A 23,755-nucleotide genomic window follows, 5' to 3' on the forward strand; every position below is an offset into this window, starting at 1 on the left:
TTCAAGGCATTCCTTTAACTTAGTAAGCTTTGACATTCTTCTGCAGTTCTACAGGAAGTTATAGTTTGATTTTTTCCTTCCAGGGACCTTTAAAGATCATCCAATCCCCTTGCTGCGAGCAGGGACATCTTTCACTAGATCGGGTTGTTTAAAGTCCCATCCAACCTGGCCTTGGTCACTTCCAGTGATGGGGCATCCACAACTTCTCAGGGCTGATCGTACCCCTTGCTCTCACCTTTCTCTGCTGCTTCTGCAACCACCTCTCTTCTCTGCCACTCCCAGATGTTGCTGATCTGCGAACTCTTGTTCCCAAGCATTTTTATCATGAGAAGGCCTCAAAACTCTGAACTGTGGGCCAGCTTCCGAGGTCCCTGTATTTTTAAGGCCCAGAACAATGGGCAGTGAGGTGGCTCATGACACCAGGAGGCCACTGTGAAGGCAGTGGATGTGGCCAAAGATGACAGTGCTGGATTTGGGGGTTTGTGGCCTGAAAGATTCTCTACTGTGGGAAGAGGAGGAGGGTCAGGGGGGCGGAGGGCCCCTTTGCTGGGGATCACTTCCCTGTGCCATTCTGTTACCCCTTAGGCACAGGGACTGTCTTCCACCTTCCCTCGTGTGTCTCCTCTGCATCCTGTGCCTGGAGTTGATGGTGAGTGATGAGATGGTGACAACAGTGTGGGGGGATCAGGATTCTGCAGTGACCTCCCACCATCCCAACTCCCAGCAAGTGGTACAGCCCCCTGCACCTGACAGCAGCTGTCGAGGGGTGAAGCATCCAGACATCCCACTATAAGGAAAGTGAGATCCACCCAGCCTGCAAAAGGTCTTCCTGTACTTCATAAAAGAATTGCCTTTTGCCCCTTTTCCCCAGCCCCTGTCTCTGCCCTTGGAGCATGGAGAGATGCCGTGTCCTCTGCATGGAGCACTGAGGGAGAGGGGAGCAGAGGGCTTGGCATCCTTTGAGCTGCTGCACTGGTGCAGAGTGAGGAATCTGTTGGTGGGCTACAGAGACCCCTGGGGCCCAGAGGTGGAGGGGTTTCTTTTCAGTCTGAGGTTCACCCTTGCTCTAGTCTCTGGTTTTAAAGGTGAACCTTCTCATTGCTTTTTTATTTAAGTAGAAAGGGCAGACATAGGTCCTGGGAAAGACCTTATTAGCGTGTACGTTCTCAACACCTTGGCTTGGGGGTTGTTAGGAATTTCTAAGCAGATGCAACTACTGCCTCCCATTGCTTTGAGAGAACAGCCTGTGGGTCATAATTGCTGTACACAGAATTTCCTCCGAAATAATCATGCTCTGGTGTTTTCAGGAATGACAAGGTGCATGCCTCTCATGCGTCATCTTCTGCACTGGGCAGTTTATGAACCTCTGAGAGAATGCTGAGATAGTTTCCTGGGGCACACACAGGAAAGGTTGACTTACCTTCACTGACTTCAGGGGAATTTCACTTGGAGATCTGAGCCTCCAAAAGCTGAACCTCCACACGTGTGGGTCCTTGGAAACCTTGTTTTGCAGAGGAACCACCTCCGGAACACAGCCTTGCATTTCTTGTTTATTCACAGCATATGTGCTGCTGAGGCCTCATGCTGGTCTCCTCTTCTTGTTAGCTCTTCAGCAGCTCACCAGGCCCCAGCTGGCCATGGCTAATTGCAATCAGCAGGTGAGAAATGCAGCATCTTCAGCAACAGAATTGTCTCCAACTCTGGGACACATTCTGGGAAACAGGGAGCACCCAGAAGAAGAAAGGGAGATGCCTTAAACTGGAACTTCTGTGAAAAGCATTACTTGAGAAAGACATCAATGCATAGGACAAATCACATTTGCTTTTACTAGAAGTTATAATGGAACTATTTAGTGTTAAGGGACGGGAACCTTTCAGCACTCTCCTCTGATGGTTTCTAGTTACAGTCTAGTATCACTTGAGGCCTCATTGACATGGCTTTTTTTTTCATTCCTTGTTTTACAAGGTTATAAGTATCCTTCTGAAGCTCAAAGGACAGTGAGGGTATAAAGAGTGTCTTGCACTTGGGCGAGCAGTTCAAACATGGCCCAGAGTCTTAGCACATGGAAGGTGGCTGACTGACATTGATGATCATTGGTGGCCTCAGGCTGTGGGCAGTTTTCCGCTTTGCTGTGTGTGTTGTTTGGGAACCTGGGATGCCAAACACAACATATGGTGCAAGTGCGTGGTCTGTGTCTTGTAGCAGTGACTGCTTTCGGATGATTTTGTCTGAGCTAAAGATATCTCTACCATCTTGTCAGTCAGAGCCCGCAGCAGAGGAAACAGTGATTAAATCTGCAAGGAGAATTTGATGCTTTCTCACCCTGAGAAGAAGACCCTGGGAGGTCAAGGTTGAGTCACAAAAGCTTGCCAGGCAGCAGTGTAAGCTTCTCTGTTGATAAATTCAAGAGGACTTCATGGCTAGCAATATAGTAACTTGACAGGTGCTCAGTTATCACAGCAGTAGGTATGTTGCAGGACATAGGCTATGGATGACAGATACATAGTTTGAGCAGCTCCCCTTTTTAACAGGATATTGCAAACTGAAGATTCCTCTGAGCTAGATGAGTGGGCCATTTCTAGGTGGTTGAATCAATGAGAAGATTTAAGTCCTGCAAAAGAAAGACACCACCTTCTTCCAAAAGAAATCCCATGTTACCTCCCAAGTAGTGATGGCCAGTATAGTGGACGTATGATATTAGCATATGTGCTGAGCTGTTCCACATCAGTGATGCTGTATGCAGCTGCTGAAGTGAAAAAGCATTGAACAGCCTGGGAACAATGGGAGAGATACCTGGATTCTAATGTGAGTGGCATGTCTGTGTATATTTGTTTGCAGTGGTTCTGACATTCTAGGATCATCAAGGGCAAATTCTGCCAGATATAGATCAGTGCACGGGCAAAAAAAGCAATTAACATTTTATTATCATCCCGTTCTTGTGCAATTAAAATAGAGTCGATTCCCTTTCAGATAAAGATGCATAAATAAGTAGAGACTGGCGTTGGGTCCTAAAGCAGACAAAGGTAAACTGAAAGTCGTAAAAGATCACCTGTCAGTTCAGTGGCTCAGACTGAGATGCTGCAGGAAAAGGAGACAAGCAGAGCACATGGGAAATAGCACGCTGAACAGTGAGATAGGATGCATACAGCTTTTTGCTGTTGTTGTTTCAAAACCCAATTTTAATTGCTGTGGGTTTACAGATTAATAAAACACATTTCTTCCAAAGAAACAGCTGTTTGGTGGATAATTTTAATCACAAACTGGTGATAACCTCCCATGGGAGTTCATTTGAACTGCCAAGTAACTTTTTTAACAAAGAGTAAAGATGGTCCCGAGTCTGAAGCTGGAGAGCTGAACAAGTGGAAACAATTGTGCAAATTGAAGCACTGATCTCTCCTTTGCATGTGTATCTGAGCAGAAAAAACTTGAGAACATAGATCACTGTCATGAGAATGCAGCTCGTACCAGCACACATACAGTCACTAGTGCTGACCATCAGCTGGTGCAAAATGGCACAGCACATCTTATGCCAGCTGGTTGCACCCCAGCACACCACCCATTAAGAAGTTTATTGAAGTGCTCAGTTTAAATAGGCTGCTTTGAGGCAGCCTCCACTGCTGAAATTGCTGTAAAATCCCTGGAATCAGGCGCTTCTTGGGTCAGACTAGATATTGGTCACTTACTCTGACATTAATTGTTCCAGCAGCCGCGCACTGTAAAAACAGGCTTCTGCCTGCCTAGGGTAAACAGCGCTAGTGACACTCCCTAAAAATCAGACAACCTGTCTGGTGAAAGCTTTTAGAGCCTTTCACAAGCTGCAAAAGAGCCTGTAAGTGATTGAAGGCAGTAGGGTGGGTGCATTATTGTTCTCATTAGAGCATCATCTGCCAATTTATTGCAGCAAGAAGCCAGGAAATGCAAAGCTGTCTCTTTGTAAAAAAAACCCTCTGTACTCTTTACATAACATTTAAGATATTCAGGGGGTGGGCACAGGGGGTGTGCTGTGGATGTGACCCTCACTGCAGCCTGACTGTCAGAGTAAAGAGAGGTAGGGGAGAGAAGGCAGAGAGGTGACTGTAACAAAGATCTCATTCTGTGGCCACAGTGAAGGATCCTCAGGGCACCACAGGCACCAGCTTTGGGCCTGGACTCTCTGATAATAGGCAGTACATGAGCTCCCCAGGACTTCATCATAATGAAAAAATACTGATTCTCACCAGACTGTTAATTTTTATGCATGCAAAGAACACATCACTATCTTAGGCACGTGCTTCCAGGCACAAGTGTATTTGACAAGGTGGATTGATTTTTCTCCCATCTTGGCTTCCTTAAGGCCTAGATCCTGTTGCCTTTGAGGTATGTGGTTTCTGTAGTATAAGATCAAACATCTCAGCAGCTCTTGATTAAGAAGAATCCCACACTGCTCCTCTAACAACTGTCCATCCACAGACACCCATCTGTCCTGTCATTCTAATGGACAGGCTAATGGTTTCACTTAGGATATGCTGGTGGAAGAAATCCTATTACCCGAGGAGCACTGGGGATTTGACCATTCATTTACTACAAAATTTACTGTATAATGAGCAGTTCATCCCATGACTGATAGAGACCAGAACTTTGATAAAACCCTGTGCACTAACAGGTAACCCTCATTTTGTTCGTTAATGTACAAGCTAAATAGGGACTACAGGTCACAGTGGTGTGAGCAGCTCTGGGCTTCTCAGCTCAGTCCCTACTGGTATCAGCATCTGGTTCCAGAAACATTAAAGGTGTCACTCCCCAGCTGTTGAGAGCAGCTGGAAGACTTGGAACCATCACCAACCCCTCTAGGGCTGGGTTTGGCTGCAGTCCAGCATCTGCACAGTGAGGCCTGGGGAACTCATTGGGAACTCTGCACACTACTGTAATGTAGGTGCAAAGAATTAGTAAAGCCCTGGGATGCTTCAAAGAGCTGTGTGTGCTACACACGAGTTCTTTACTCCTGCTAGGGAGGCTGCAGGATTTACACAAGCAGGAGCACATATTCCAATTCTAAAAAGAAACTAAAGTTTGAAAGTTTAATGAAGTGGTGCACATTCACCCTGCCCTCAGACAGACCTTGAGGTGTCTTGAGATGGACCTGAATCCTCTCACCTCTTTGCTTTCTCAGCTATAGCAGCCCACCTCCATGGAGAGAAGGAAGCTGAGGGGAGCAGAACAACAATGGCCAGTCTGTCCTGGTGAGCTGAGGATCCCCTGACTCCGACTGTACTGTTGTTAGCTCAGTTGAATCTACCCAGTGAAACCCAGCCATTTTTAATGGGCAGTGACACACAACAGCTCCTTTCTTGCAGAGTAACCCAGGGAAAGGGAAATCCAAATACACTCAATGCCTTCCCACTGTTACACTTAGAAACACAAAGCAGTGCAGGGGACTGCTCAGTGGTACAGCACTGACCTAACAGCATCTCATTTCCCAGCAGTGCAACTGTGGGATGATGGGGAGGGATGGACTACCTGGACCTCTGCAAAAGGGAAGGGTGAGAGGGCATTTGTGTGAGAGATTGCAAATGCTTTACCAACATTGCAGTCCTGAAGTAGGTTTCAGAGTGCTGCTGGCACTGGAAAGTGTGCTGATCATCAAAACCTGGAAAGGAGCTTCTGAAGCAACCTCTGTTTCCATTCAGCCTGCCCCTAGCAGTGCATCATGCCTAGTTTTCAGAGCAAAGAAACTGCCTGGCTGTCTACAAAAGGATCTTCTCCTTGTGAACACACTGGAGAGCTCTGATACAGCCACCACCTCCCAGGGGATGCTGGGATCCCAGGCACCTCCGCAAATCCAGGCTGAAATGTTTCTCAGTGTTTGAAGTTTTGCTGACCATCCCTTTTCCTTTGTCACTGTAGATCAGAGAGAGTGAGAGAGAACAGAGAAAGCAGATGGTTTGTCTAAACAAAGGTCAGACTTGCTGTTCAAGAGGCAGCAGACCAGTGTTGTTCTGCAATGAGCCATGTAACACTGTCAGGTCACACAGCCATAGAGTCCCCTTGGGAAGGTGAAAGCATTACTCCTCTGATGCCGTTCCTATCTTTTATGAAAGCATGCACAGCACACACAGTTTGTGCAATTAGCTAATACTCAGACAGCTGGTACCTTCTAAGTGGCTCAGATAAGATCAGGCAGTAAAAGTCGCAGAACCTCCTGCTTAAAACATCCTAGGGACGCAAAACCATCTCCCATACAAGAAAACCTAGTTTTCAGCCATGTACCTGAGCCTATTGCCAAATGAAGTCAGCAAACATACACGAGAGGGAGACACGTAGGTAACTAGCACTGACTACTCCAGCAGCTGGACCTATGAGGGCAAAGGAAAGCTAAAATTCATTGCTTGCATTGAATCAAAGACAGAGCTAAAATAAAACATGAACAAGCTGCATAATGAGGTTATTCAAAGTTGTCTTTTACTTCTCGTTCTTTAAGAAAGAAGCATTGTTTTCTATCTAACAGTGGCTATATCCAAACTATAATGCTCTTGGGGGAATAAGTGAAATACCATATCCTTTCAGTAGAGCAGGCACCACTAATTACCTTCTTACCTTGTAGAATGTCAAATTAGTTGGAAAAAATAGATCAAGCTACTCTTAAGTACAGTGATTAAAGTGATCAAAAGCTCATAACAGCACAGAGAGTGCAGTGAGGTTGTAGTTGTGCTCTAACACCTGCACCTCATGATGGAAGATAACAAGAGGCAAGGAGAAATGTAAACATGAGCATTTTGCAAATGCTCACATTGAATTTCACAAATCATCCGAAATGTGGACTTTGGGATTTAATCTCAAGCTTCAATCTTAAACTCTGTTTTTATGAACCAAGGCAAGGCTTGTAGAAAGAGGTAATATTCTCTCTTCTGACCTTCAATCATCTTGGCTACAAAACTCAATTATGGCATTGTTCTAGAGGTTTATTAATATTCTGAAACCTAAGGAGATCCTGTGCAGATTGAAAAGATCCAGGTCAACTTCTGTGTCATCTTTCAAACCAACCTTCAGATTTTCCTCTAGAGCCTACATACCCATCCACCTCTCTATCAGGAATAGAAGGATGGATCTCATTACTTCACTATATTTAATATTTTTCTTGGCAGTGCTACTGTGTGGACTAAATGCTGAGTATCTCTGCACATCTGAAACAAACCCATGCAAAGGTCAAAGCCTGGACTATTCCTGGGTTTCTTTAAGCACTTAGCAGAATTGTCTAAGCTAGTAGACTAAATCTTTTGCATAGTCTGTGGAGAAACACAGGCATCAAAGAAGGGTAATTTATTCAGACTCCCAGCTCCCTTCACCGGCCTCCAAGGCAAAACAGTTTCCTAAGGTAGACCATGCTCCTTTCATAGGACTTCCAGTGATATAGCAAGAATTAGCTGCGATAGACCCAGACCTAAATGACTTATCTAGTGTTATACTGGGATCCTGTGGCAGATTAAAATCTAAAATCATGTTTCCCTGGGTCCTAAAATATTCCATTATAATCAAATTATTTTGTTGTTTTGACTCTTGCATCAGCAAGGTAGCAGATAAATTCCCCTTGGAGATTTAGGTTTGTCCAAGTTAAAAATCTGAAAGAAAGAAGCAGGTGAATACTGTGACAAATGACAGTCACAATGTCCATAAGAGTCCTCTTGCATAGCCCATGGAAATGAGAGAACTTGTGTTAAGTGCAATAGACTTGGAGTTAAACCTATGAAACCCATATGAAATACAATTGGCTGCTTTTATAAAGAAATCACCCAAATGAATAATATTATTTTTCCTGAGGTCATTTATGTAAGCAAACAGAGACAAATAGATATTCATCAATGGATGTAAGCCAGACTCCTCTAAACGTTATTGCATTAGTTTACAGTAGGACTAAATTTGACCCAGTATATCTAACAGGATGTTTGATGACCAGGATTAGACTGCTTTGAGGGATCTGGAATGATTGCTTTTGCTCTTGGCCTTGCATTTCTTTATCAGACAAGGGGGGCAATTCTACGAAATTTTCACCTGCTTCTTTCTTACAGATTTTAACTTGGACAAACCTAAATCTCCAAGGGGAACTTATCTGTCACCTTGTTGAAGTAAGAGTCAAAACAACAAAATAATTTGATTATAATGGAATATTTTAGGACCCAGGGAAACACGATTTTAGATTTTATCTGCCACAGGCTCCCAGTATAACACTAGATAAGTCACTTAGGTCTGGGTCTATTTCAGCTAATTCTTGCTATATCACTGGCAGTCCCTATGAAAGGAGCATGGTCTACCTTAGGAAGTTGTGTTGCCTTGGGGGCCGGTGAAGGGAGCTGGGAGTCTGAATAAATTACCCTTCTTTGATGCCTGTGTTTCTCCATGGCCTATGCAAAAGATTTAATCTGCTAGCTTAGACACTTCTGCTAAGTGCCTGGAGAAGATAAGATTAAGACTGATGAAATAAGTACAAGTATTGTCTTTGGCGTCCTCATAAAGTGTTGCAAGGTAGACACTCATTTTCGCTTTGAAACTAACCAAAATTGAACCCCAAGGTGCAGGGACATCACAATTTGCACAGAAAGGGAGATTGCAAAGAAATCAGGAATGAGAAATTTTAAAATCAGTGTGTTAACCGAAAGAATTGTTTTGCCAAGTTGCACTTTCCATCCTGCAAAATGTACTTTGGGAAGAAAGAACCCTCCTGTCCTTTATTTCTTATCTAGAAATGATTTTTAATAAAAGGTACGCAACGTTCCTGCCATACTTCTGTTCATTAGTAAATCATCCGGAATCACTGCTGTTGTTCCTGCACATCTCCATTTTTAGGAAGCAGGCAGCAGTGTTGGGTGGAGCACTGCTGACTGCTTGCTGCAGAGTGCCCTGGGAGCTTCAGGCTCTCTGTGAGACAGAGAGGTGCTGGAACTGTCTGAAAGCTGCTGAGGCTGTGAGGCTCCACCGTGGTTAATATTTTAGGTGCAGAGGAGAGGATGGGGGAGGGAAGTGTTTATCAACAGCTATCAACTCTCTATCAAATGTGCAGCTTGGCAAGCAATTCAGATTTAAGAGAATTCAACCTTTTCCTTGATCACTGTTGCAAGCATGGACACATGTAGGCACATGACTGAAGACTAAATACATATCTCAGTATTTACAAGAAAGCATCTCCATTGCTGCTGCTACTGAGAAAGGGAGGGCAATTTTGTTTTTCCTGTATGTGCAGCTAACAATTCCTGGAACCCCAGTTCTCCTCCCACTTCCCTTTTACCCTTTCCTGGCTCCTTTCCTCTGGGATTTGACAACATCAATCTGAGGCTCTGGGTTACCCATAACATTGCTTCTCTCCTCTTCCTTCCAAACCCTGCCAAAGAATAAAACCTTGAGATTTTTGAGTTGGTTTTGCACAAAACAAAACATAGGAAAAACAGAGATAACACAGCTCTCCTGGAGTTTCAGCTTTGGGTTATCTGTGCAGTGCTGGGCAGTGAGGTGCAGCACACCTTCAGGACCCATGATAGCCCAGGATACCCACTGTGCTGCTTGGGTACAACCTCCTTTCTGTATTTCTACCACTCTCCTTAAGGTCTGGCCTCAGTAATCAAAATCTTGAGATAATTCTGACCCTAGTTTAATCCTTGCGGCAGTCACCCCACTGGCACAGCCTTATGCCAGTGACAAAAGTAGGAAAGAGCCTGATCCCACAGGAGACCCAGGAGACACCTGAGGGGATGCAGCTGTACTTAAGAGGCTCATTACTTAATACATCTTCCAGGCATTAAAATCCCAGCATGCACTGAATGGCTTCAAGAAAGATAAACACAAAATCTGGATACAAAATTAGAAATGGAAATGGTGGAGTAAGGGAAACAGTGGGTGCCACAAGCATTCTTCATGTCTCTTTGTGTGCAGCTGGATTAAATGCTGGACCTCATTTTATATTACGGCACTACATCCCTTTCGGAGGGCAGAAAGGGGTAGTACAGGAGTAAGAATGGCAGGACCTGGCTTTGCTTGGGTATTTTCTACAGCCCTGGTCTGTGTTAGGGGGGAAGGTTTTCTTCTGCATGACTGTGAAGCAGGGAGATGTTTCCCTCTCACATAAGGAGTTTATGGCTGATCCCCAAAGGATCTTGCTCATGCTCTGATGCTTCTTGTCTCATGCTCTGATCCTAAAGTTGTCTGTCCTTCCTGAATGTCTTCTGCATGCATGCTGGCAGCACAGCCCAGTTTGAGTCCATAATAATATAGAGTAAGGCCTGTTTATTACTGCTCACCATGCCAAACAGATCGTGGCATGTGGGCCACTGCCATGTGCTGGGGCATACCTGTCACTGTACTCAGAGAGAAGCCAAGTCCCTGCACTGGGGCCATGTCATGTGCCACTTACAAGGCTTTCTTTGGGTAGGGGTCCTGACACAATGTGCAGCCTGGTTGGAGATCTTGTCCCCTGGCCTCACAGGTCACTAATGATATGCAAGCCACAGCCTGGCACTGCCAACAGCAGACCCCTACACACTGAGCAGTGTGTCTGCTTGGGAAAAGATTCACTCCTATCTTTCTTTTACAAAGAGTAGCCTGCATGATTTGCCAACATGGAAAGCCATGATGTGACATTTCTTAAAGCAGGGACTTTAGAAAAGAATTTAAAGTTCTGTTTGAAATATTTTTTTTTGTATTGAAGTAGTGGTTTGTTGTCTTTCTTTCTCTGACCAAGTTCAGAAGCTAAAAAAACCTATTTTCAGTGTTTAAATGTGATGCTGACTGTCTAATGCCATAATGGTGTTGGCTGGAAAGCCCCGCAATGGCAAAAGGCTTTTGACCCACCCTACAAGGAAAGTTTCACATGAGGCAGGCAACAGTGAAAGTAGTACAGCTGTAATAACTCTATTTGGCAATGCATAGACACAGTTCAGTGTCCAACAGGGGACTATTTTAAGTATTTATGTCCTGTCCATTGCAGCTAGGGCTCTTGGTCCAAGTGAAGTACAGGCAGCTGCACCCACATTGATTCTTAGATGATTCTTCTGATTCTCCTTGGCCCTACACCAGCAATAGCCTTTTATCCCCCCCAGTCCTCATGCACACAAGCAGTGGCAGCAGCTAGTGTATTGCTATGGTCCCAGTGAAGTTGCACTGGGCTCCCCCCACTCAGAACGCAGCCTTTGTACCTTACTCTAGAAAATGGGCAAAAGAAGGCAAAAGAGCAGGATTTTTCCAGCTGTCTTTGACTTTGTTGCAATTCTTTTTTGGTTCATTTTCGCTCTCTGGATGAGAGGAGTTGTTACCCACCTCACTAGACAGAGTGTTTCAGGTCTGTAGGGTGCAGCTTTGGCGTGCAGTGATGGCAGCTATTTGCTCAATTTCCCACTGCTCAGGGTCAGCGTGGGGTAAGCAGCACCTTCTCATTCCCACTGATCCCTGCTGGAACAGCGTCAGCCCTACCTGGCCTTACAAGTCAGCTCCACTTTCCTTTTTATTTAAAGCTACAAATTAGCAGCCAGGAAAACACCTGAGCGTCAACCCCTGGCAGTCCTCAATTTCCCAGCGAGGGGCAATGGAAAACTGAGAAATGGAGAGAAGCGCTAGAAAAAAACACCCCTGCAAAACAGAATATCCTATAAGATGGGTCCTATCTCCCTTACATTGTAATATTACTTAGGTCCCCGTAGCTTCATAGTCCTATGGTTATGACAAGAGGTATATATATACATATATACACACACAGGGTAGATAAGATTTCAGGGCACAGATCAGGTCAGGTAGCCAGTACTACCAGAAATGTTTATATAGATTTCACAGGGGAAATTCACTGAATATGGAATAGGAGTGTGGTATTCAGCACTCTGGAAGTTTCTGCAAGAAGGTTTTGTTAGAGGTAATTTAATCCAGATCTCCCACATACCTCCCCAGTGCTTAATCTGCAAGAATATACTTGTTCCCTAATTACAAAAGAGCACCAAGGATCTGTAAGTATTTCTGCCAGTGGGATTGATGAGTGTTGGCATAATCAGAGAAACCCTTGACTGCAGGCTTTCAAGTGTCCAGATCAGCTCTGGAGTTTGGAGAGCAAGAGCATACGAGGACAAAAAAGACTGGTGAAAAAACAAAGAGGTAGGTCAGAGTGCTTGTTGCCATACTAAGTGGCATTTTTTAATTCTCCACCCAAAACAGATGATTTAGGAGATGTGGTCTGGATTAAGTTTATGACATCCTGATTGTCTTGTACCAGTTCTTAAAAGGGTGAAATTTCCATTGCCCTCTAGTAAGGTCTCAGTATCACCTTGGAACGTATCCTGACTGGGCTGTGCAACCTTTGCTCACACTGCTGCCCTCAGTTCATCAGCCCCTCTGCAAAAGCCAGTTCTTGTACTGCCAAACCTGTTTTGTGTATATTTGCACCTTTGATGTAGATGCCCCCTGTGCAGTACCTCTCAGGAAGGGATCTCCAAGACCCATATAAACGTTAGTTATGAAACTCTAATGCAAGCCTGTGAAGTGGTTCATGACTTTTCTTTGTCACATGAAGAGGAATAAACAGAGGTGCCAAGCTGGTAAGTGGTTTGTCCAAGATTAGAGTTGTAGGTGGAACACAATTGGAACTAAGGGTATCAGTGGAAATACAGGGTCCTGCTTTTAAATCCTTGCCTTTTACTGACAGAGCTGCAATTTTGAGACCTCACTGCCTTTAAAACACCACCAGAGTTCATTTGGCCTTGTCCAAGCCTCCCGATTCCCTGCCATTTCATTTATTTACCTTTGAATACGTGTGATTAAAGGAAAAATGGGTTTGTTCCTAGATTGACTTTGCCCTCCTGACATCTCAGGAGCTGCCCATAGTAGGAGAAGGTTTACCAGGACAGTGGGCAGTGAAGGGGGAAGGGAATGCTTGAGGACTGCCTGGTGGGTGTGATGGTGGGTGTCTGCAGCCATGCGGAGGGGATTGTGCCCATCCTTGGGTGTGACCACCCGGGTGTGAGGATGACCCCTACCTCAGAGCCATGCTGTTGCATATACTGTCTATTCTACACCAGCTAGTGTGGTTCCTGTATGTCAGAGTGCAAACGCAGACAGGGAGGTACCCAGGGGCAAAGGGGGAAGGTGTAAAAAGGTGAGTACAGTCCTTTCATGCAGCATGACCAGAGACCCAGTTATCTACAGACACATAAGGCTCCTTTACCTCTCACTCCTCCTCATTGTCACCTTGATGGCCACATTCCCATGCATCTGCCTGGGAAACGAGGGCTGAAGGTGCCCCCCAGCAGGCAGCTTGCCACAGCTATCGGATGATCTCCTTCGGCAGCGCACCGCCACCTCTGGGAAGCCTTCACCTGTTGTCTGCTGGGCTCCCTCATCACCACTGATAGCATCGCCACTGTGACCTTGAAATCCTTCTCACAAGTGCCACCCTGTCTCTTGGCAGTGGGAAATCAGATTTTTCCTTCCCTCGGCATGACTCCCTGCATTCTCATTTCTGAAGAAGGAGCCAGGGAGGGAATGAAGCTTTTCCCTGTGCAGCAGTGACTCTATTTTCAGCTGTAGCCCAGCAGATTGCTTCGCTCTTCTGCCTTATCATCCAATACCACCTTAATGCATGCAGCTACGCAAGGTTACTATTAGTGACTGATACTGCTGGTGCTGCGGGTTGGAGGTTTTAACCCTAAATGAACCAAAATCTCTACACTAGATCCTTAGCTCTCCCCAGGTTTTCAGATTGTATCAGTTATTATTTTTGAGCTTTTTTTTTTTTTTTGTAAACCAGAAAATGAGGTAAGTTTGTTATGCCAGAGGACGACAAAGAGAAAAGCCAGCCATTCTCTAGGACCAAATCAATCAGAGGTTTACCTTGCAGGGAGTGACTGACAGGTCTGGCCCTCTGGCACCGTAATTTATTTTCCAGGCTCAACTCTTCGTAAGTATCGCATGTCACGCTTTTAAAGATGCATATATATATAAATAGAACCAGCCAGGTGGTTATATTTAGTGCAACTGTAGGTACAGAGGCACTTCTTTTTTTAGCTTCTGTTGGTGCAAATATAGAGATAGGAGGGAATCAAACAGCCTCTCTTAACCTCTCTCCTGTGCTCCTGCGAAAGCGTCCCTTCCATTTGGCAACGCACCCAGAGGAGTCTGCAAAGCTGCTATTAAGGAAGGGCTGTGGAAGGAACTGGTCAAGGAATGGTGAGTTTACAAGACGTTCCCAAATTTCAGCCAAAGATGCAAAAAACTCTCATTCCACTGTGGAACAAAAATGGGGTACAAAATAGAAGTAACAGTTTCTCCCCCACAAGCTGAAAGGTCAAAACAATTTATTTTGACCTTTTAAAACCTATTTTGACATTTTCAAACCTATTTTGAGGCTGTGCGGATCACAGGAGGTGCACCAGGAAACCCCAAAGGGTGAACACCCCTGAGTTAAGCACTAACTTCAAGATCAGTATCTTGGCTTGTATCAGCAATAGTGTGGCCAGCAGGACCAGAGCGGTGAACGTCCCCCTGTACTTGACACTGCTGAGGCTGCACCTCAAATCCTGTGTTCAGTTTTGGGCCCTTCACAATAACAAAGACATTGAGATGCTGGAGAGGAGAAGGACAATGGAGCTGGGGAAATGTCTAGAGAGTAAGTCATATGAGCAGCAGCTGAAGCAGCTGGGGTTGTTTAGCCTGAAGAAAAGGAGGGTTGGGGGGGGACCTTATTGCTCTCTACAACTACCTGAAGGGAGGTTGTAGCCAGGTGGGTGTCAGTCTCTTCTCCCAAGTAACAAAGTGTGGTAGCTTGTAGTATGAGAAGAAACGGTCTCAAGTTGCTGCAGGGGAGGTTTAGATCGGATATTAGGAAAATGTCTTCTCTGAAAGGGTTGCCAAGCATTGGAACAGGAGTCCCAGAGAGGTGGTGAAGTCAGCAGCCCTGGAGCCATTTAAAAGATGTGCAGATGTGGCACTTAGGGACATGGTCCAGGGGTGGACTTGAAGAGCTGGATTAATGGCTGGACTCAATGACCTTGGAAGTCTCGTTCAAGCTAAATGATTTCATTCTGTCCTATTCTATCCTCCAGTTCAGGATCCCACAAATGCACCTTTCTTAGCAGATTGGTCTGGGTCCAACCACAGGAAGTGCTACAAACTCTGTAAAATCCTCAAGGCTCCCAACCCTTCTTGACCACTTCCATCCTGGTAAACTGGGCAAAGTGGGGAAACTGGGCATCTCCAGAATGTAGGTCCAAGCTCTGGGAGGCAAATGGAGTCTGAGGAGTCTGCTGGAGTCCGTTGATGTCCTGGCTATACCCCTGTGGGGCATGTTTAACAACACAAATACACATTTTCCATGGAAAAGATGTTCCAGGAAACCCTGGTTTTAGACTGTGCATCAGAGACCCTTGGCAAGGAGCTGCTGGCTGAAGGAGTGAGTAGTGCAGCAGGGGAGGAGAGCACAGCATGCAGGGATCCCTGGGGATGCAGAGTCCCTTGCCAGCTCCCAGCTGTTCCTGACAGCTGCATCCCTTGGCCTGACAGCAACTGCAACCACCGAAAGTCATGAAAAGCAGACAAGTTTAACAGATACATGAGCTTTCTGTCAGATCTTAAGAGAAACCTCTGCTCTGGCTTGAGCAAGTGTTTGTGTATCCCAATATATATGATTTTTTCAGGCTGTTTTCAGCTGGTCTGATAAAAGGTGTTACTTCTCCCTGCAGATCTCATTTTGCTTTAACGCACAGGGGAACATACTTCTGCATAGCCTGTTATAAATGCACCATAAAACAAAGGCTTGCATTTTTGAAATGCCATTGTCCATTTGTATTTCAGCTTTCCCTTTCTTGTCTGTTTGGTATCTACTGGTCTGTCCACATACGGACACGCTCATTTGTACATGCACAAATCAATTAACACGCACCCTCTCCTGTGCAAATAAGCTTGTCCCTCGGGTAGTTGTATGTCACAGGCCAGTGACACCTCCATAGCTTCTTTTAGGAACTGGAGGTAAGTTTTTCACATGTTGACCTTGACCCCTTCTCTACACCAAGAAAAAAAAAATCTTTGCTCTTAAAATCTCAGACCTTGTTTTTCACACTTCCCAGAAGGAGAGGAGGATAAAGCACATGCAGACCTAAGAGTGTATTTTATAACCGTTGAGAAAGTAATAAAATCTTCTGCTTCAAAGCAGAGATACATAATCCATGTGTATCTGCCTGGAGCTGGTCTGAGCAGAGCTCCCACAGGGCTGAGATATGACAGATGCAAGGTGATGGACGCAGTGTCACAGGCTGTTTGGAAGTGGCAGTGTTCATATCCTGAGTATTGGTAAGGGCTTGGAAGTTATTACATCCCTTGCTCAATGGGTGAGAAAGGTAAGGAGCATTTTCAGTAAGGTCTAAACACGTGGGGCAGTGATAAATGCAAATCTCTCAGGCTCTGCACAACAGGGGTAATGGGTCTTCAGCTTCAGCAGAAAGAGAGTTACAGTCTGACTGACCTCGTCCAGGAGCACAGAAGACAAAAAGACAAGAAACTGTAGGAAGCAGTAGCTATGACAAAAAGAGGAAGAGGTGTTTGGGTTCCAGGATCTTAGAGACATGGGGCTGCCCTTGCCGCAGTCATCATGGGGGGAAGACGGGCCACACTGCCTGGCAGCAATTTGGCCAAAAGCATGCTAGTGGCAGACTGCACATTTATCTTGGTTGAAATAACACTTTTTTGGGGGGTCCACTGAAGCCAGATGAGCATTAGCACTCACACTGGGTACCTCCAAAACAGAAGTCAGCCCTGGGATGTGCATCTCAGCACCCCTGGGGTGTTAATGTGCCTACAGGTGAAGACAATTGTAGGGGTAGCTTCTCACTGGGACTGCAATTGCTAAAGGCACAGCCAGCAAACCTGCCGAAGTCATCAAGACCAGGGAGAAATGCTCTTGGGACACAATGAGACACTGACAGTTCAGGAACTGACAGCCTGGGACTAGCCCTGCCAGGATCCTTCTTTGCAGAGAGGTATGAATGCCTGTGGTGTGCTGGTTAAAGAAAGACATCTTTCCCTTGCCATTTTTCAACCTTGAATGATGTATAATCACCAATATTTGCTGAAACTGCTTGTTAATGATGTTTACCGAAAGGTGTTTCCCCCTGTGTCTACCCAAAAGACACGATGCTGTTCCACAGTACACAGCACAGCTCTAAACTGCCAGGAAGGTAAAGCAAAAATATCACCTTTCCAAGGTGTTAAGCGACTAGCATGGACTTGCATACTTAGTGTACTCTGTTCCCCTTTCTGCCACAATCAATACCACTCTGATTTCTTTATCATGGATGATGGGGGATGGAGATGAGCGATCCTGTTCATACCTCAGCTTTGGCATTTTGATTCCCAAACAGCCCATTCACTAGTAGCATAAAAATAATGTAAAAACAAATAGATCAAATAAATGTAGCTTGAAGACATCTCTATTACAACCCTGCTCTGTACTCTATAAGCAAAATATGTACTGCGCATACAAACACCGGGGGAATGGAGGGTCGCAGGTATTAACACTGACATATCAAGTGGTTTCTTCATGAGACCGTATTATCTATGCAATCACCTACAAGTATTTACATTTCACCAACGACGTTTTTCAAACATCACCTCCAGCTGTACTGCCTTGTGCTGTTCTCGTGAAGTTCAGGCAGAGAACGAGGCCAAATCAAGGCTTTCAGGGGGGGTTTTCATGAAAGACCCAGCTGTAGGGGGAAGCAGAGAGTGTTGGTGACCTTGGGTCGGGGTGATTCTGTGGTAGTATTGAATTGGAGTGATTCTGATGCCCTGTGCTGCTAGAGGTAAAGCATCATGTTTCTAGAAGACATCAGTCCATGGCCAAGACAGGCAAATCCACAGGAGTAAAAAGGGCGTGCAAATCCCTAGTTGGATTCTTCCTCTAACCTTCCACAAGGTTAGGTGAGGTTTTCTTCTCATATTTTGACACCGGTTCCTTTGAACAAAGTTTAGCATAGGCAGGCCTTGCAAACTATTTCCTAGGACTCATCAGTGGGGCAGTTGTGGCAAATTTGCCACTCGCAGAGTGTGGCTGAACTCACATGGCATTTTTAGAACTTCACTGGATAAAAAATGTGTTAATGAGGAAGAAAGTTTAAAAGAGTCACCCATTCTGCAAACAGCCTCTCTCTGCAGATATGCTGAGTGAATACAACAGTGCTGGCAGTTCAGAAACTTTGAAAAACACCATAATCAATTAATGATTATTTTTCAATATCAACCCACTCCTAAATCCTGACCACTAATTCAGATAGGGCATTTTATGACTCTAATAAAACAAATTGTGGTGTTAATTGTCCCAGATTCAGTTCAGCAGTACCAGACTGATTCCAGGTCTGCATCATGTCCTGATTCCACCACAAGTTATCAATTTTATTTCCTTAAATTCCCTTTGCAGTTCCAATGAGACATGTGCCTCTTCTCTACTTCCTCTCCTAAGTCATGGTGATTACTTCTGCTGATAAAAAGCACCTGTTTAACTTAGTACAATTTACAGGGTAAACAAAAAACCACACACACCCTTTTTCAAAAAGTGAAGTATCTTGGAACAAAAGGTGTTAATATCTTAAAAATTATTAACCTATGCCCTTCCTGCTCAGAGCAGGAATCCAAATTTGGAGCAAGGCCAATTTATATGACACTGTATGAATATGTGGCTTGTATTTTTACAGTCTTTCTTTTTTATGTGCCAATGAGCAGAGCAGGAAGTGACTGGGATGTGGGAGACCAAGGCTAAACTTCCACTCTGCCCAAGGGAATGTGATCCACTGCTCTTGCCTTTTACTAGGAGTCTCTTTATCCTCTGCTTTCCAGCTGTCCTGGGCAGTGGGTGCTCCCAGCCAGCTGTTGCTAAACATTCCACTATTTGTTGGCAGTGGGAAAAGAAAACAAGGGAGTGCCCATGGGAGGCTGGAGAGACACACAGTATTGTAAATAGATAAATAGGTAAGCAGAGTCCAATCAGAGAAATAAAGGTCATGCCTCTCTGACCTTCCTCAGTCTTTTTGTGGGATACTTAGGGCACAGACACACTTCATAGATACCATGTTGGCAGTGGAGTCCCATGTGAACCTGTGCCATTGGTATCCAGTTTCTTCACTATCCCAGAGCAAACTGAGTTGTCCACTGTCCAGCTGTCTGGGCATTACCCAAATCTTGGTGAGTCGCTCCATTGTATTTTGGTGGCTTTTGGAACAGACCCTTCCTGAATTTTGTCTTCAGAACACCATTGTGAGTTTTGCATTACAGATGAAACTTGAACTGGCTGGAAATTAGGACAAATAAAGCTCAGCTTAGCAAGAAGTCCTTGCTACAAAAAAAGAAAAAAAGAGTCTTTGAGGACACCAGTCTGTCATGTAACAGGCTCATCTACAGCCATATCTCCTGTTTTGTGGATTCTCCAAATATCACAGTTCCTCCAAGAGAATGGTAGACCTAAATCCATCATACTCAAGACATACAATTAGATTAATCCTAATCATATAATTGTGCCTCTGTAAGTAAAGGATCTGTAGATGAACTCCTGTCCATTATAGGAACTGTTTCTTCTGGCATCAGTCATTTGTACTTCCACAACAGGTGCTGCTAAGTATTTATCAATTAAAAAAAGCCAGGTGAATGGGTGAAGTTATGTCACAAGGGATACTGTTATATTTGAAAAACTCTGAGGCAAACAAGATCACTTTGTAGTAAGTTAGAAGTGCTTCCCCTTAGTGAGGTGAGAATTTGCAGTAGCTCAGGTAAACAGCAGGGATAAGTTATGACAGACATGATCTGCTGACACTACAGGGTCTGATTCAAACCCCTTTCACGCTCTGGGAAGTTCTTCCTTGACTTCCACAGGCACAGAAGGAACCAAGAGGATGGGAATTACCATTGTGTCAGTCAGTGTCAAGATCTGACATGAAAATCTCAAAAAAAATCTTTTCCAAAAGCCTTACTACCAAGACAGATAATGAAGAAGATAAGAGCTTACTCATTTTACATTCCCGTGGGTTCCTTCTCTTTACCCACCTCAGACCTGTGAAACCTTCTGATCTGTCCCCTAGACTATTGTTTTCCATTTTGACTCTCAGGCTAGCATGAAAAAACTTCTCATGGCAGAGCATTACAACAGATCTGCTGTTCCCACCATCCTTCTGTCTAAATTGCATCACAGCTTCTGAAGCAAGGCCTGGCAGGGTGGATTTTACCCACTGCGGGTAGTTCATGGAGAACCACTGCATTTAGTCTGCAATTCATATCTCCTTTACACAGCCAGAGTGTGGAAAGAGGTCTGAGTAGAAATTGAAATCAGCCTCCTGGGTGCCACAGAAAACAGGCAAAGTCAGCACACCCCCAGTGACACCCTTGGGATGTAGGCACCTACAGAGAAAATAAATGCCTTAATCACTCAGAGTCTGTCCATAGTATTTATGGAAAGCTGATACCTACAAGCGTTTACGGAATTGTATGAATGGGAAAATGTTTGAATGAGATATTGCTGTGCAGGCAGCCACCTTGTGGGACCCAGTCAGCCAGCCTCCTGTATCAGGATAATAGTATTTTGTTAGTATTCTTGTCATCTCCACCTCTGTAAGTGTTCCTCTGCAGGTCTTGCACCTTGGTGAACCACAGGGTCATTTCCAGTTCCTGGCAGTATGCTCCCTGCTGAAGAATGAACAGGGGAATAATTGCATGTGGGGAAAATAGTATCCTGAAAGGAGGAACAGGTGGGGTGGGGGGGGAACCCACACCCCTAGCTTTCTCTGGAAGAGCTGGAAAATAGCTGTTTCCTGAGCCCCAGGGTGGGTGGATTAGGGAAAGGAGAGGTCTGAGAGCACTGACTGTGCCGGGCCCACCGAAGATGGAGGGCTGAACTCTGATCTGGCATCTTTGGTAGTGATGCTAATGAAAACATGAGGTACTATGGAGCCATGTGTTGAATACAAGACAGAACTGGGCTGGTTCTTTACATCTACCTGGTATATGGGTCACACAAGCGCTTCCTCAAACAAAGATTTGCAGTCAGACTGTGTTCAGGTCAGTTGAAAGCAGATCACAGCTTCCCAAAGGACATAAAAGATAAGATAACAAGCACACACAAAAAAATGCAGTCTGCCTTGAATTCCTCTAGAGGGTCACTGGGGCACTGCAAAGCCAGCTCTGGGTTGAATGAGCTGGTTTGCCTATTCTCCTTCCAGGAAAATATGGTTTTCTCTCCACAAACCTCAGTAATTAGAAAAGGAGAGATGTGTAGAACAGTCTTGTCTCTGGGGCAAGGGTGCAAACATCAGCTCTGGATTGACTGTTTATGCATGTGATCTGCTGTGCCTGGGGATCACATGGCTTGACCTGCACCACATTGCAACACAGAAACCGAGAGCAGTGCACAGGGTCAGACCAAAGTTTCTGGGTCATCCTGGTAGTGCACTCCCAAAAGCAGCCAAGGGTGAATGGGGAGTAAGAGAAACCTGGTGAGAAGATAATCCATCTCATTGCCACATTCTCATCTTCTGGCAGATGTGAGGCTTGAAGGACTGCCTGAGCTGGAGCTTGCAGCCAAACCTCTGTGCCCTGCAGCAGCAGTTAGTCCATCTCCCCAACTCTGGCTGAGTCCTGTTGAAACCTGTTTGTGCTGGAGGCCTCCACATTATCTGGTGCCAGTGAGTTCCCCAGTTCAATTACGTATGGTATTGAAAAGCATTCTTTTGCGTACATTTTGAATCATTTGCCTGGTAATTTCAAAGGAGCTCCCATTCTGTCCTATCTAATTTGGAGGATGTGTACCCAGTAGCTAGACCACAGGACTGGATCTCTGAATTAATTCTATTTTCATCTCTGTCATTCTTCTAAAAGAGCAGGTATTATTATTCATTGGGGTGAGTTTCACCTTCAGCCAGCTCAATTAAAATTACCTCAAGCAAATAGTGATCTGGAATTTGGACTGAAATGACATAGCTGAGACTAATGTTCCCTATATACCTGCACAGAACAGGTAAAAACTAAACTAGGCAATAAAGGTAAAAAATCTGTTTTAAATTTCCAATGCCTGCATTGATTTGTGCAACTGAAACTGCTGCCAACATGTCACAAGATAACTTGTCATACAGCAGTAGACCCTATTATATAGCAGAATGCCCATAATTACAGAAAGATAAAACGAGATCCCACATGCAAGGCAAAAATGTGTAATTTCTAAAAATAGTTATTACCTGAGGACTGACTATCTATCTATCTATCTATCTATCTATCTATCTATCTATTGTAATTGTGCTATTTCTATTGATGTGTCTCCATTTCACTTGTCATTTGCCAGTGAAACAGCACAAAAATCTTGAAAAAAATCAGCCAGACGAAAGAGTGCTTAACAACCTGCGTTAGCAGCTGAGAGGGGTTCACAGATATAAAGGTGTTGGTTATATCTCAAGATGAGAAGTGGTAAGTGTCCGCATTAATGATAGTCTTGGGCACATGCTTGTACCGTGCTCACAGCCCAGCCTTAATGGGATTTTCCCCCCTTCTTTCAGAGGCAAAATCCACAAGGAAAGCCAGGTAACCTTTCTTCAAGAGGTCATTTGCATCCAGGACGTGTACAAATCTCTTTACATTTATTTAGAAACTAAGGCAATTAAAACACCCCAGGCCCCTCCTATTGACTCGGAAACATCATTATGAAGATGCTTATGCCACAGTGGCTTACTACGCTCGGTTTACTGGAAAACTGGAAAGCTGCATTTTCATCCATTTGATCAACAATTTCCCGAGGTTGTTAATGACTTGCAAAAATCTACCCAACAGTAACAACCTCAGGGAGACCCCGTTGTCTCCTCTGAGAACCCCTTTTGTTTTCAGAACGAGAAATTTAATTAGGCAAGGTTTTTTTTGTCAGAGGAGTTCATGCCTTGCGCCCTCAACAAGCAAACCCTGTGTGACTGTCCAGCGTCACCCGGGAGCCTGAGCCTTGGTAGAGCCGAGGACCTACTGGGGTAAAGGAAATTAATCGATTTTAAAGTAGTTCCCACCGCGTTTTCCCCTTGTTGGGCAAGGTAAGCAGCTGAGCTCGTTCCCCTCCTTTTGGAGTTTACCCCTGTGCCACGCACGGGCTCGTACAGGGGTTTCACGGGTGGGAGGGGGGCGAGGCGGGGGCAGCAGCCAAGAGGTTCGCTGGGGCTGCTCTGGGGTTGGCCAGGAAAGCCAACACACGCAGCCGGGTGGAATTCCCCCCAGCGGGGCGATGTCTGGGAAGGGCGCACGCAAACAAACCCATCCGGGCAGGCACAGAGATAAGGGACTACCAGGTGCCATCAGCATTCCCCAGGGCTTTCTCAACTTCCAGCGTCCTAAAAAACCCACGCTCATGAGGCACGCTTAGGAATCCCCGAAGACTCTCCATTAAGTCACTAATTGCTGCTAATTATTGTGAGAATGATTTGTGAGTGCCGGTAATTTGCTTGGTGCTAAGGAGATTGGAGAGCAGTGCCAGTCCCCTGCCGGTGGCACTGGCGACTGATGGATGCAAAGATCACAAGCAGCAGCTTTAGCAGCAGGCAGCATTCTCTTGCTGTAGAGCCGTCCCAGGGGTGCTGAGCAGGATATGGGCTCCCTGGGGATCACAGAGTGGGCACCTCCCAATAGGTGAAGTCAGATGGGGAGGGGGTGTACAGGTCACCCAAGTGTTCCCTCATCGGTGCTGGAAAGGGTTGTGCTCCAGCTCTTGAAAAAACTACCTTTTCCACCACGACCTTGGGGTGTTTTTTTCAGCAGA

General features: G+C 45.1%; 1 long non-coding RNA gene across 1 annotated transcript; it reads left to right on the forward strand.

Moving 5' to 3' along the window:
* Positions 1-14,057: 14,057 nt before the first annotated feature.
* Positions 14,058-22,422, forward strand: LOC113945501. Its single transcript, XR_003527116.1, has 3 exons — positions 14,058-14,166; positions 21,511-21,680; positions 22,307-22,422. It is a non-coding gene; the product is annotated as an uncharacterized LOC113945501 (long non-coding RNA).
* Positions 22,423-23,755: the final 1,333 nt, after the last annotated feature.

Source organism: Corapipo altera, unplaced genomic scaffold (genome assembly GCF_003945725.1).
Source record: "Corapipo altera isolate COAL_440 unplaced genomic scaffold, ASM394572v1 0, whole genome shotgun sequence".
Classification (NCBI taxonomy): domain Eukaryota; kingdom Metazoa; phylum Chordata; class Aves; order Passeriformes; family Pipridae; genus Corapipo; species Corapipo altera.